At 54.6% G+C, this 9,755-nt stretch overlaps 1 protein-coding gene across 1 annotated transcript in view; it reads right to left on the bottom strand.

The window, feature by feature from the left end:
- Positions 1–9,755, bottom strand: part of CACNG8 (calcium voltage-gated channel auxiliary subunit gamma 8) — a gene marked incomplete at its 5' end in the record, with an annotated part of 19,914 nt that overhangs the window by 8,170 nt on the left and 1,989 nt on the right. The window lies entirely within an intron of this gene.

Raw genomic sequence — 9,755 nt, 5'->3', positions numbered from 1 at the left:
CGCGGGGGGGTGGGGGGGGGGGGTGGGCGGCGTGTGTGCGTGTGTGTGTGTGTGTGTGTGTGAGAAATCAAGGTATTTAGTCTCTTTGGCTCCCCAGCTGCCCCAGCCAGCCTTGCCCTCTCACGTTCGTGATGTCATGCCCCGCAGTAATACCCAACAGCTCAGGGCACCTCCAGGGGAAACTTCCCCTAGACACGCGTGCACACACACACCTGCACACACACTCTTCCTACCAAAGTGGGACCAGTCTCCCCCTGGGTGCAACGGCCCCCTGAGCTGTCCGATTTAGGACATGCACTGGGTTGATTTGTGATCTTCGTGCTCCCAAGCGACAGCTCCAGCATGGAGAGGGCACGGGTCTGTTTTCTCTCTTTTCTAAGGTTTTTTCCATAAGGCACGTGCACTTTCCAGAGAAGGGAGGGAAAGTGAGAAATCACCCCAGCCGGGGGCGGGAGATGGCCACGCCACAATCCCTTCTCCATTCTCCTGGCATTTGGGGCACACATGCTCATAGGCTGGCATGGTTTTCAAGTCACCAGGTCCAAGATTCGAACCATGGCCAAACATGTGTGAGTCCAGTGCCTTAACCACCATGTCACCTGAGGTCCCCCAGGGTCTGACTTCTCTGTGTCCCTAGGATTGTCTGGCACACGGGGGGCCTCTAGAAACGAGTGTTGAATGAATGAGTGACTATAAGGATGGCAGGAAACATCGAGGCAGACCAGGACAGGCAGGCGAAGGAAGCGGGGCAGAAGTGAAGACGAAGAGCTGGGACGATGACAGGCCATGAGTGCCACCGCTAAGAGCTGGCACGTGTGAGGTGCTTCTTCGGTGGCTTCACTCACCCGCTGTGGCAGGCTCAGAACCACACTGTACCCACAGGAAGCCAGCCTACAACTTCCTTATCCTGGGAAACACGGTGGCCAAGTGGCTTCGGTCTCCTTGCACAGAACGAGCAGATGGTCGGACCTGCCTCAGGGGGCCGACGTGAGCACTGCACCCAGAAACGAGACTGCACTTTGTCTGGAACAAGGTCAAGTGTGCAAGTGACCACCGCGGCAATATCGTAACCGCTACCCGCTGTCTGAATGTGGAAACCAAGGCCAGAGAGGGCTTGTCACTCCACCTGCCAGGTGGTGGAGGGGGACCAGACGCGCACCACTGCAGTGGAAGCTTCTGGGCTGTTCACCTTTGGCCAGCATCTAGAACAATGCCCAGTAAGTACTTTGCACTCTTAATGAGAGCATGATTGAATGGGCCGAAAAGCACATAAAGTTGCTCAGCATCATCCGTCATTAGTTACAACCACAGCGAGCTGCCACCCACTGGGATGGCAAGGATCAGAAACAGCAGAGCAGAGCCAGTGGGGGGTCGAGGGGCTGGACTCCCACACGGTCCACCATGGTTCAAGACCTGAACCTGGTATCTCACTCTCTCTTTCTCCCCCTCTCTCTCTAGTGAGCACACATGCCCTATAGCAAATTAAAGCAATAATAAGGGACCAGCAGTTGGCGTAATGGCTATGTCGCTGGACTCCCATGTAGGCAACTGTGGTTCGAGTCCTGGACCTGGTGGCTTAAACTCACATTGGGTATGTGTATGTACCCAAGATCCCAAGAGGAGAATAGATAAGAAGGGATTGCAGCCTGGCCATCCCCCCTGGGGGGGGTGATTTCTCACTTTCTGTCTCTCTCTGTCTTTCTGGCAAGCACACATGCCCTATCGCAAAACGAAACAAAACAAAATAATAATAATAATAATAAAATAACAAATAAAATTGAATAAATAATTCTTTAAGAAAAACAGCAGAAGGGCCAGCAGGTGGCATAGTGGTTATGTCACTAGACTCCCACATGGAAGACCGCAGTTCGAGTCCCAGACCTGGTGGCTTGAAATCGCACTGGCCATGTGTCCCAGGCACCCTATGAACACATGAACAACAAACAGAAAATAAAGTACCAGGTACTGGTGAGGACGCGGAGAGATGTGAACTTCTGTGAACTGTTGGTAGCAATGTAAACAATGCAGGCACTATGAAAAACAGTATAGAAAAATAGCTTAAAAATAGGGACTAGCTGGGACCAGCAGTTGGCATAATGGCTATGTCACTGGACTCCCATCTAATTGTCTGCAGTTCGCGTCCCGGACCCAGTGGCTTAAACTCACGCCAGGTGCATGTGCGTGCGTGCCCAAGATCCAGAGAGGAGAATGGAGGAGAAGGGATTGCAGCGTGGCCATCCCCCTGGGGGGTGATTTCTCACTTTCTGTCTCTCTGTCTTTCTGGCAAGCACACACACCCTATAGCAAAAACCTCTCCAAAAAAAATAGAGACCATCAAATGATGTAATGGTTATGTCATTGGATTCCCACGTAATTGACCACAGCTCAAGTCCCAGAACCAGTGGCTTAAAACTCATGCTGGGTAGATGTATGTACATGCCCCAAATTCCCAGGAGAATGGAGAAGAAGGGATTGCGGCATGGTCATCCTCTCGGGTGATAATTTCTCACTTTGTTTCTCTCTGTGGTGAGTGCACGTGCCCTATAGCAAAAAAAAAAAAAAAAAATCTTTCTTGGGGTTGGCGGGTGGCATGGTGGTTGAGGGTGCCAGACTCCCACATGGCCGACCACGGTTCAAGTCCTGGACCTGGCAGCTTGCTTTCTCACTTCCCTTCTCTCTCTTTCTCACTCTGTCCCTCTCTGGTCAAATTAAAGTAAATGAATAAAATAAATGAGTTAAATGAAATAAAAAAAAAAACTCTCTTAAAAAAGAAAGAAAAAAACTCAGGAACCAGCAGTTAGCGTAATGGCTATGTCGCTAGACTCCCACGTAGTCGACCACGGTTCGCATCCCAGACCCGGTGGCTTAGAACTCACGCTGGGCACGTGTGCATGCGTGCCCAAGATCCCGGGAGGAGAATGGAGGAGAAGGGATTGCGGTGTGACCATCCCCCCTGGGGGGTGATTTCTGTCTCTATGTCTCTCTGTCTGGCGAGCGCACGCGCCCTATAGCGAAGACCTCTCCAAAAAAAAAAAACAAAAAACTTAAAAACCGAGGGCTGGCCCTTTACCCAGTTAAGGGAGCTGGGTCCTACGTGGCCAGCCATGCAGTTCAAGTCCCAGTCCAGTGGCTTGAGAAATATGCAGGGCACGCGTGTGCTTGCCTGAAATCCTGGTGAGATGAAGACGGAGGGGCAGGGACTGCAGCGTGGCCATGCCCCCCTGGGGCGCTTTCTCTCTCCCTCCCTCTGTCTCTGGAGAGCACCTGCAATATTAATTTTGTTATAATTTTATTTAACTATTATTATTATTATTATTTGACAAGAGAGAGAGAGAAAGAGAGAGGGGGAAAGCAAGAAAGCAAGCCGCCAGGTCTGGAACTTGAACTGTGGTTATCCATGTGGGAGTCCAGCGCCCTTAACCACCATGCCACATGCCGGCCCTGCAATGTTACTTTTTTTAATTAAAAGTAGAATTGCCAGAGTCAGCAGGTGGCATGGTGGTCGAGGTGCTAGATGGCTAACCACATCTGAGCCCTGGACCTGGAGGCCACTTTCTCACTTTCTCTCTGTCTCTGTCTCTCTCTGGCAAGCATGCATGCTCTATAGAGATTTTTTTTTTTTTTTTGAGAGGCTTTCGCTATAGGGCGCCTGTGCTCACCAGAAAGACAGAGAGAGACAGAGACAGAAAGTGAGAAATCACCCCCCAGGGGGGATGGCCACGCCGCAATCCCTTCTCCTCCATTCTCCTCTCGGGATCTTGAGCATACACGCACACGCGCCCGACATGAGTTTAAGCCACCGGGTCCAGGACTCGAACCGTAGTCAATCACGTGGGAATCCAGCGACATAGCCATTACGCTAACTACTGGTCCCATCTATAGCAAATTTTTAAAAATAATTATTATAAATAAAAGCAAATAAATAATTCTTTTTTTAAAAAAAGCAGAATTACTATGTGACCTGGCAATCCTACATCTGGGTACACATCGCAGAGAATGGGAAGCAGGGACCCGAGTAGATGCCTGTACCCCGAGCTCATCGCAGCATTGTTCACAGTCTCCCAAGGCAGGAACACCCGAATGCCCAACCGTGAGGGAACAGCCAAGCAAACCGTGATATGCACGTCCGATGGGATTCAGCCTTAAAGACGGGGCCACGGCACACACCGTAACGCTGATGAACCAGGACGCCGTGCTGCACGAAATCCCCCGTCACAGAGAGACGAATACAGTACGACTGCACTTACGTAATGTTCCTGGAGTAGTCAGACTCAGACTGCAGAGCTGACTACTACGAATTCAAATTTCTAGAGATAGAAAGTAGAGTAGAGGTTGCCAAGGCTGAGGAGGTGGGGTGGGAAGTTGCTCAGGGAGTGCAGAGTTTCAGTTTTGCAAAGACAAAAAGATTTCTGGAGATTGGCTGCACAACATTGTGAACGCACTTCCCATCACAAAACCGCACTCATCCAAATACAGCAGGCGGTGTGGTGGATAAGGCGCTGGACTCCCACACGGCTGGCTGCAGTTCGAGTCCCGAATCTGGTGGCTTGCTTTCTCACTTCCCTGCTCTCCCTGTCTCTCTCTGGTCAAATTTAAAGATAACAATAATAAATAAATATTCAAAATTGTTTAAAAAGTGATACATGGGACCAGCAGATGATGTAATGGTTATGTTGCTGGACTCCCACATGGCTGACTGTGGTCTGAGTCCCAGATCTGGGGCTTGAAACTCACACTGGGCGTGTGTGTGTGCGTGCCCAAAACACCAAGAGGAATATATAAGGAGAAGGGATTGCAGCGAGGCCAGCCCCCAGGGGTATGATTTCTCACTTTCTGTCTCTCTGTCTCTCTGGCGAGCACACACACTGTAGAGCAAAAATCGCTCCTAAAAAAAGAAAATAGATATTCCGGTAAACTCACGTGACGGAGGCACCACTGTGGGTTCTTGAATGAATGAGCGTGTAACTCCCAAGTGCAAACTTCTCCCCCGTGCATCCGTCGTGGTGCGGTAAGACGGACTGAGCTCGAGGCCCCTCCTTTCTGGGAAGGAATCGCCACACTGCTCTCCAGCGCCATTGATAATGGATGCAGCTGAGCTTGTAGGAGCACAAGGCCCACAGAGGCTGGCCAGACTGGTGCTGGCGGTGGTGCTACCCGGCCCTCGCTGAGCGCTAACCCTGCACCACGCTGCTCGGCACCTGCTCAGAGAGGTCATTAACTCAGCGCTCCTCGGGACGAGGCCTAGGAGGTAGGCAGTGACAGAATCCCTGCTTTGTGAAGGACACTGAGGCACAGGGAGCTGAAGAGGGGCGGGAAGTCCCGGGCAATGACGAGCAGAGGCTGGCCTCGGAGGCCAGGGTGCGTAAGACACAGGACTGTGGTGTCACCGTGGGCACTGGGACGGGCTCTGGACTCCCCGGGGCTGCCGCTCCCCAGTGGTGTGGCCCTGGGCCTCCACTCCGTCCCGGGGAAACAGGACAGCACAGCTCCGGGTCTGGGCTAGAGGCTGCAGCTGAGATGGCAGTGGACGCGGACATGGAGCTCCCGATGGCCTCCCTGCTATCCCACTGCTGGACCAGGAGTTTCTCATGTCTAGGAGGATGCAGAGGGGGCCCGAGTGTCCTCCCGGGGCCTGCCTAGCTCAGAGGCAGAGCAGGGAGGGAGGGGAAGGGCAGCCTTGTGGCCAGGTCGTGTCGCCCGATGCAGAACTGACTTCTAGCTGGCTCTGCCCCTGGCAGGCTGGGTGGCCCTGTCCATCATCTTCCTTCTCTGACAAATGGGAGCGATAATACCTTCCCTGGAGCCACTGTGAGGCTTCCTGGGACGAGGCAGGCAAAGTGCTTGGCGGGGGCTTTATCCAGCCAGCACTGATGAAGGGCGAGTCCCCAGGAGGGCCCTGGGCCTGCAGCGGACATTCCTAAAGGAGGGGGCTGGAGCTGGGCGGCCCAGTGTGGGCACCCCCAGCCCCAGGTGGCTGCTGGGCACCTGAGACATGGCAAATGAGTCCAGTGAGATGCGCCGTGAGGGGCCCATACACGCCAGCTCCCAGTATGGAGAGAGAGGAAGAATGAATTTCACTCCTATTTTATATTGATTACACATTTAAACAGTAACAATTTGGCTTTGCTGGGCTAACTAAACTGCATTATTAAGTTCACTTGTTTTTGTTTGGTTTAATGTAGCTGCTGGGACATTTTGAATGATAGAGAAGGCTCCTGTCACATTCCTATTGGGTGGCGCTGGGCCAGAGACGATTTCTAAGTTACCCGAGGAAAGACCGAGGGCGTGGCCACCTGGCTTCCCAATAACGCAGTGAGAAAAACAGCAGCAGCCGAGCTTGGACCCCCAGACCGCTCCGCGCTGCCGGCTTCATGTTCTCATTCGGTTTGGTTTTTGCTAAAGGGTGCATCAGAGAGAGAGAGGGGGAGGGAGGAAGGGAGGAAGCACCCCCCAGCCAGGACAGCCACCGGGCACCCCCTTCTCCTCCATTCTCTACCGGGGATGTCAGCCACACTGCACACGCACACACACATGGCAGGTGCCAGGCCTGCAACCCAAACCGCACAGCCAGCCGTGTGGGAGCCAGTCACCCCGGCCCCGGCTGACCCCACTGGTGTGTAACTCATCCACTCCCTTCCCAAACCTGGGCCTGAGGGCAATTAGGGTCCTCATTCCTCTCAATGGAAACGAAGCACAGAAAGGTGACACATGTGGCCTGGTCACCTGCTGTAGTGACAGTCGGGGTAAACCCAATCATGCTGTCCCACGCTCCAAGGAGAACAGATGGAACCCAGGAACTCAGGAGGCAATGGCTCCGGGCCGGTGTCCACAGTCCTCATCCCAGATGGGCTAGGAGCTGGGTTTGCTGCTTCGTTCTCCTAGAAAACAAGGCAGGCCTGGGTTCAAGTCCAGACCGTACTGCAGAGCTGCTGTGTGACCTTGGGCAACTCCCTTCACTTCTCTGAGTTTCATGTCCCTTCTAGAAGATGAGATAGTAACAGCACTGCTGTGCCCAGATCTCGCAAGCATGGAGGACAGTGAACGCAGCCGTGGCCACCACGCCGGCCTACCGAGGACAGTGAACGCAGCCGTGACCGCCACGCCAGCCTTCGTTCCCTCTCCTTCAAACACCAGCTTCCTTGGCCTCCAGCACACCTGGTTTCCGCAGACCTTTCTCGACTGCCTCTCCAGGTTCCTCTCATCCCCTCACCTCACCCCTTCCCTTTTCAACTTGCCAAAGGAGACATGAGCTCTCCAGAGATAGAGAGCTCCCACCGGGGAATGGTCACATTGTGATCCCTTCCCCATCTCTCTCCGTGGGGATTTTGGGCATGCCAGCACACGCCCCACCAGTTTCACAGTCCGCCAGGCCCGGGGCTCCAACCACGCATGCCGGGGTGGGATCTAGCCCTCCCCTCACCACCGGGGGTGGGGGGCGGGAGGGGGGTGCTGGCCCGGGCTCACAGTTTCCTAGAGGCCTGGCCCAGGCTTCCCTCGGCTCTCTGAGCTGATGCCCTCAGGGTCATAGCTCAAGCCACCTCTCCCCTGCACGCTGGGCTCATCTGTCATCTCTAACAGCCTGGGTCAGAGCTCAACGACAGCCCATGGGCCAAAGCCAGCTAAGAGCGGGTTTCACATTTTCTAAACCACCAGGAGAAGATCAAAGATGACGACCAGGACCGGGAGGCATGCAACTCCACCGCGGCTGGGAGGCCTGGGTGGGCGCTCCGGTGGCGCGCTCCTGCCCTCCTGGGGAGCGCCGTGTGGGGCACCTACCGGGTGGCACCCGCGGACCTTTCTAGACGCCGTCTCCTAACAAGTAGCTTGGCCGGGACAAGGCAGGCCAGCGGGGTGGTGGGCGGCGGCCACGTGGACCACGTTCTGGCTCACATCCGGGCCCCTAAGCACACCAGGCACATCTGTGCCCACTGCACCGCCCAGAGTGGGGGAGAGGGTGGGCAAGAGGCCCTGCTGGGAGGGCCTCTCCACCTACCAGTGATTCTCTAATGAAGAAATAAGCAAACAACAAAAGCCTGGCAGACGGCGTAGTGGTTAAGGGCACTGGACTCCCCCATGGCTGACCATGGTTCAAGTCCCAGGCCTGGCAGCTTGCTTTCTCACTTTCCCTCTCTCTGTGTTGCTCTGTCCCTCTCTGGTCAAATTTAAATAAATAAATAAATAAATAAAGTTTAAAAACAAGAACAAAAACAAAAACCACCTGGCCCAGCCTCGGTGGCAGCGATGAAATTGTGCTAAACTGTGGTGCTGAAAGCCACATGGCCGGCCCCAGGTTCCAATCCCCTGTCATCCTGGAACACAGGAACAGGCAGGTGCCCCAGATCCCGATGCACTGCAGCTGGGGGAACGGGGTCGAACGTGAGGAGGCCGCCTCAAGGGTGCCCAGCTCTCACTCTCTCACACGCGCAAGCACACGCTCTATCGTGAGCAAAACAGATTTTAAAGCTTCTCAACGCGCCCAACACTGAGCCTGGGCTACCGCTCCTTAACGAGGAGTTAGGGGGCCGGTTCCTGACTGGTGGCTAAGGCAGCCGCATCCCACGTGGCTCCTGGTTCAAGGCCCAGATTCGGTGGCTGGAATGTGCGTGTGCCCAGAGCCCTGACAGGGTGGAGGATGGGAGAGGGATCCAACGCCACTGCACCCCTACTGTCTGCCTTCCTCTAGTTAAATGCACCCCTACTGTGTGCTTCCTCTAGTTAAATGCACCCCTACTGTCTGCCTTCCTCTAGTTAAATGCAATGTCCTCTGACAAAATCCAAAACTGACAGTAATAAATTAGATAAGAGAGAGTAAAAGAAATAGAATACCTGCTCTTCCCTTTCAGGAATAGCTGCAGTGCCCAGGGTGGGCTGGAGGGGCTGGAGGGTACCCCTCTCTCACACACACACGCATGCACACGTGCTCGATCGTGAATAAAGAAAAAATTATAAAAAATTTGAGAGGTTTTTGCTATAGGGCACATGCGCTTGCCAGAAAGACAGAGACAGAGAGACAGAAAGCGAGAAATCACTCCCCAGGGGGATGACCATGCCACAATCCCTTCTCCTCCATTCTCCTCTCGGGATCTTGGGCACACACGCTCACACACCCGGCGTGAGTGAATTTAAGCCACCGGGTCCGGGACTTGAACAGCAGTTCACTACATGGGAGCCCAGCGACATAGCCATTACGATAACTGCTGGCCCTGAAAAAGCAAATCTTTAACAAATAAAAAGAACAGCTCTCCGGTTCCCGGGTGCTTGGGCCAAAGCCTTAGAGTGGGGAGGCTCTGAGGCATCGGCTGACCCTGACTCGGCTCACCTCGGGGACAGGTGCCCACATCTGCAGTGAATGTGCGATTTGGGTTGTCCCGGCCCAGGAGGGTTCTGCTGGGTCTAACCGGGCTTCCACGCCACCTGCAATGTGCAGGGGTGCCCCGGCCGAGCAGGGGCGCCGAGGCTGAGAACGCCTACTTTGCAGAAGCGGCCTCCCCTCACGTCCACAGCGGCTGCCAGCAGCCCCAGCCCAGGCGGCCTCAGGATGCACCTGGACTTGGAGTCACTTCCCCAGGGAAGCTGCCACCCAGCGTGGACGGCCGCCCCCTGCTCTCCCGTTCGCTTTCCCCTTTGTCCGTCCTCAGCGCAGCAGCAGGGGCCAGCCTGTTCACACTGGAGCAGCCCTTGTGGCTCCTCAGCTCAGGAGCTTCCGGCAGCTCCCATCTCGCAGTGAAAGGTAGGGTCCTCTTGGGGCCTGGGCC

This window comes from Tupaia chinensis, unplaced genomic scaffold (assembly GCF_000334495.1).
Source record: "Tupaia chinensis unplaced genomic scaffold, TupChi_1.0 Scaffold000131_1, whole genome shotgun sequence".
NCBI classification, from domain to species: domain Eukaryota; kingdom Metazoa; phylum Chordata; class Mammalia; order Scandentia; family Tupaiidae; genus Tupaia; species Tupaia belangeri.
Note: the sequence above shows the minus strand (reverse complement) of the source record. Positions and strands in the feature narration are given on the sequence as shown.